Genomic DNA, 5,807 nt, shown 5'->3' with positions numbered 1-5,807 from the left:
TGCACATTGCAGAAATGCATTTTGCTTGGAAAATAATTTAAATATGGGCTCCTTAAACAGAGTGTCGTTTTCATAATTATTTTGTTGAAAGATGCATGTGGATGTAAAATGTGACCCCCTTTCATTGAAAAACCGCAGTTGAATTTATGTAGAACTTTAATCTGTAGCATGGTATCTAGGTACACATGATGGTGTTCAACACAAGTATCAATTTTCTGCGAGCATTTTCTGCCGTGTAGTTTAGAGCCTTAGATTAACCGCATTCTAATCAGTGGAGTCCCTATACGAGCTACCATGAACTATATTTGAACTGGTGAAGAGTATCCCATTTTCTGTATCACTACTTCATAACTTGGATTATTAAGTTGAATTGCCACTATTTTCTTTTATAACTAGCAACTTTTATAAAACTGTGACATCCACTATAATGGATATATTTTGTGATTTGAAGTTACTGATCTGTGCTCTAGTGTAATATTACGGTCTAATGTTTTTTGTTTTGTCTCCTTCTCTTTTGCTAGGAAAGTGGTGAGAAGATGTCGATGATGCCTAATTGGGACATTCAAATAAACACCATATAAAAATTTCTGAACCTATGTCTCATAGGAGAGTGGAATGAACTCCATTGTTAGCAGATGTGCCATTGTTCTATTGTGCAATTCTGTCCGTTCTTGCTATATTACTGTGTAAGGAAATGTATTCATGAGATGAGTTATTGTGTTATGTGATACGTTTCCATCGTATCTACTTTTCCAAACTCTTTTCCCTTGTTTTGGACTCTAATTTGCATGATTTGAATGGAACTAACCAAGACTGACGTTGTTTTTAGTAGAATTGCCATGGTGTTGTTTTTGCGCAAAAATAAAAGTTCTCGGAATAACCTGGAAATTTACGAGGATTTTTTGTGGAATATATAAAAAATACTGGCGCAAGAATTACCTGGAGACGTGGAGCGAGGAGCCCACAAGCCCAGGAGGCGCGGGCCCCCCTGGCCGCGCCTGGCAGGCTTGTGAGCCCCTCGGGGATCCGCCGCCTCCAATTCCAGCTCTATATATTCTCTCGCGCCCGGAAAAAAATCAGAGAGAAGAGTTCATCGCGTTTTACGATACGGAGCCACCGCCACCACCTGTTCTTCCTCTGGAGGGCAGATCTGGAGTCCGTTCTGGGCTCCGGAGAGGGGGAATCGACGCCTTCGTCATCACCAACCATCCTTGATCGCCAATTCCATGATGCTCTTCATCGTTCGTGAGTAATCTCATCATAGGCTTGCTGGAAGGTGATGGGTTGGATGAGATCTATCATGTAATCGAGTTAGTTTTGATGGGGATTGATCCCTAGTATCCACTATGTTCTGAGATTGATGTTGCTACTACTTTGTTATGCTTAATGGTTGTCACTAGGGCCCGAGTGCCATGATTTCAGATCTGAACCTATTATGTTTTCATCAATATATGTGTGTTCTTGATCCTATCTTGCAAGTTGTAGTCACCTACTATGTGTTATGACCCGGCAACCCCGGAGTGACAATAGTCGGAACCACTCCCGGAGATGACCATAGTATGAGGAGTTCATGTATTCACTAAGTGCTAATGCTTTGTTCCGGTTCTCTATTAAAAGGAGAACCTTAATATACCTTAGTTTCCATTAGGACCCCGCTGCCACGGGAGGGATGGACAATAGATGTCATGCAATTTCTTTTCCATAAGCACGTATGACTATATACGGAATACATGCCTACATTACATTGACGAACTGGAGCTAGTTACATATCTCCCCATGTTATAACTGTTACATGATGAATGTCATCCGGCATAATCATCCATCACCGATCCAGTGCCTACGAGTTTTTCCTACTGGTCCTTGCTACGTTACTTTGCCGCTACTGTTGTCACTGCTGCTACTGTTACCGCTACTGCTATCACTGTTGCTACTGTTACCGCTACTGCTGTCACTGCTATTGTTACCGTTGCCACTGTTACTATCACACTACTTTGCTACTGAAACTTTGTTGTAGATACTAAGTCTTTCAGGTGTGGTTGAATTGAAAACTCAACTGCTAATACTCGAGAATATTCTTTAGCTTTCCCTTGTGTCGAATCAACAAATTTGGGTTGAATACTCTACCCTCGAAAACTGTTGCAATCCCCTATACTTGTGGGTTATCAAGACTATTTTCTAGCGCCGTTGCCGGGGAGGCATAGCTCTATTCTTTGAGTCACTTGGGATTTACGTATGTTGATCACTATGAGGAAAGAAAAGAGGTATCCTATAAAGGTGTGGTTGATCACTTGGGATTTTCAGGTGTGGTTGATCACTTGGGATTTACGTGTGTTGATCACTCTGAGCCACCTCCGAAGCCAACTCCAAAGAAAAGAGGTATCCTATTCCTCAGTCCTGAAGATATGCAAGAAGCTAAGAAATCTATGACAGAGAAGGGCATCAAATTTGAAGATGTCAAGAATCCACCACCTATCGAAGAGATCCATGGTCTTGATAACCCAACACAGGTAGTAGAGGTAAATTATCTTCGTAGATTCAATGAGAGTGATATTCCTTTTGATAAACCTGCTAGCTTATGCCTAGATGAATTTGATAACTTTGTTGCCAAACAACAAAGTTTCAATGATTATGTTAGCAGACAGTTGGAACAGAATGCTCGTATGCTTAGTCATTTAAGTGCTTGTGTGGATAGAAATGTCAATGATCTTAAGCTCTTGAGTAAACATGCCTCTATGGTCACTACTCAAGTAGAACAAGTACTTAAGGCCCAAAATGACTTGCTCAATGAGTTGAATGACAATTCTGTTAGAGTTGTCACTAGGGGTGGTAGAATGACTCGGGAACCTTTGTATCCTAAGGGCCATCCTAAGAGAATTGAACAAGATTCTCAAGGAGTTAACACTGAGGCACCTAGTCATCGTGGTAATAGAAAGAAAAAGAAAGATGATAGGAACTTGCATGCTAGCAAACCTGCTGCTGCTACACCTGAGCATCCACATGATATCTCTGTTTCTGATGCCGAAACACAATCTGGTGATGAACATGAGCCTAGTGATAATATCGATAGTGGTGTTCATGATGATGCTCAACCTAGGAATGATAAGGATGTGGAGATTGAACTAGTTGATCTTGATAACCCACAACCTAAGAATAGGAGATACGATAAGAACGACTTCATTGCTAGGAAGCATGGTAAAGAAAGAGAACCATGGGTTCAGAAACCCATGCCCTTTCCTCCCAAACCATCCAAGAAAAAGGATGATGAGGATTTTGAGCACTTTATTGAAATAATTAGACCTGTCTTTCTGCAAATGCGTTTGACGGATATGCTCAAAACGTCTCCTTATGCTAAGTACATGAAAGATATTGTGACTAAAAAAAGGAGTATACCTGAGGTTGAGATTTCCACCATGCTCACTAATTACACCTTCAAGGGTGGAACTCCTAAGAAACTAGGTGATCTCGGAGTGCCCACTATACCTTGCTCCATTAAAGGAAACTACGTTAGAACTGCTTTATGCGATCTTGGAGCTGGTGTTAGTGTTATGCCTCTCTCTCTTTATCGTAGACTTGAATTGGATAAGTTGACACCCACTGAAATGTCCTTGCAAATGGCCGACAAATCAACTGCTTTCCCTATCGGCATTTGCGAGGATGTGCCTGTTGTAGTTGCTAACGTTACTATCTTAATGGACTTTGTTATTCTGGATATTCCCAAGGATGATGCCATGGCGCTCATCCTTGGAAGACCCTTTTTAAACACTGCATGGGCTGTTATTTATTGCAACAAAGGCAATGTCACTTTCCATGTCAATGGTAATGAGCATACGGTGCACTTTCTGAAGAAACAATATCGAGTACATTGCATCAATGCTATTGAAAAAACTTCATCGATTCTTATTGGGAGCTTTGAATGCCCTATACCTACTGTCAAGATGAAGTATGATTTGCTTGTTGGGGATATGCACATCCCCATTGAGGTAACCTAGTGACTACTCGAAAATTCTCCGATTTTATGCGATTCGAAAAAAGTTTGTCAAGGAGACTTGATCAACCTCATTGACGAATTTCGTTTGATGACCATGAGATGGATGAATCTAGGAGTCACAACCCTCTATTCCGAACTTTTACTTTTGGTTGTGTAGAAGAACAATGATAAATTTAGCTTTAGTTTTTCCTATTTTCTGTTTTTCCGTCCCTTAGAAAAGTGTCCCGGAAATAAAAGTTTTCCAAATGCCCTGAAAATCAAGTATGATTTTTTCTGGAATGTTTGAAAAATTCTGAGACAAAGAGCTAGTCAGGGGGATGCATTAGTGGGCCACCAGCCCAGGAGGCGCGGGCACCCCCCTGGTCGCGCCTACCAGGCTTGTGGGCCCCACGTGGCCCCCTTCACTTATTCCAGCTCCCATCTCCTTCTCCTACCTCCAGAAAAAATCATTCCACAGCTCAAACCCGTGTTCTTGCTCTTCTTGCTGCGTTTTTCGATCTCCTTGTGCAAAGCCCCATTCACCAAACTGTTTGGGGGGGATTGTTCCTTGGTATGTGACTCCTCCATTGGTCCAATTAGTTTTTTCTCTAGTGCCTTATTCGTTGTGTATTTTTGCTGCCTTGGTGACCCTGTTCTTGAGCTTTGCATGCTAATTTTAGTTGGTCCCAAGTAGTTTTGATGCATGATATGGCCTCTAGGCACTTGAAGGAGTAGTGGCTATGAGTTTTGTTGAGCCTTGTTCACTTTTCTTTTGAGTCACTAAAAATTTCAGAAAAGGAAGATGTTCAGGAGAAACTATCATGGTGGTTCCTCAAGCAAAAGGGGTCCCCGTCTCTCGATTCGGGAGACCGATCCTTACCAACCAAGGGACGCACCGGTACAACCATGTGAATGGCCTTCCGATGAATTCATGATTGATGCAGGTTTCAAGGACGAGTTTGATACATTTGTTCACAATGCCGGGCTCGAAGAATTCATCTCCAACAAATGCAAACAGTATGCTACACTCACTGCCTCTTTTGTTCGTAGATTCAAATTTTCAGTTGGCCGTGACGCATCCATACTGTTTGATCTATATGACAAATCGTATACCATGGATTTAGAGGATTTTAATAGGATTTGCAAGATACCTGATTGGGGTAGTCTCAATGATCCTCCTAAGTCTTCGGTTAGAGATTTTATCTCTAGTATAACTGTTAGAGAAACTAGAGATATTACACAGGCTGCCATGGGGAGCATTCATTTTCCTGCCTTGCATTACTTTGCCCTCTTCATAGGTAGATGCATTAACGGCAAGATTGAGCATTGTCACCTCTGCACACCTGACCTTACTGTTGGAATTATGCCCTAGAGGCAATAATAAATATAGTTATTATTATAATTCCTGTATCAAGATAATCGTTTATTATCCATGCTATAATTGTATTGAATGAAGACTCATTTACATGTGTGGATACATAGACAAAACACCGTCCCTAGCAAGCCTCTAGTTGGCTAGCCAGTTGATCAAAGATAGTCGGTGTCTTCTGATTATGAACAAGGTGTTGTTGCTTGATAACTGGGTCACGTTATTAGGAGAATCACGTGATGGACTAGACCCAAACTAATAGACGTAGCATGTTGATCGTGTCATTTTGTTGCTACTGTTTTCTGCGTGTCAAGTATTTATTCCTATGACCATGAGATCATATAACTCACTGACACCGGCGGAATGCTTTGTGTGTATCAAACGTCGCAACGTAACTGGGTGACTATAAAGATGCTCTACAGGTATCTCCGAAGGTGTTAGTTGAGTTAGTGTGGATCAACACTGGGATTT

Source organism: Hordeum vulgare, chromosome 6H (genome assembly GCF_904849725.1).
Source record: "Hordeum vulgare subsp. vulgare chromosome 6H, MorexV3_pseudomolecules_assembly, whole genome shotgun sequence".
Classification (NCBI taxonomy): domain Eukaryota; kingdom Viridiplantae; phylum Streptophyta; class Magnoliopsida; order Poales; family Poaceae; genus Hordeum; species Hordeum vulgare.
This window is presented reverse-complemented; position numbering follows the sequence as displayed.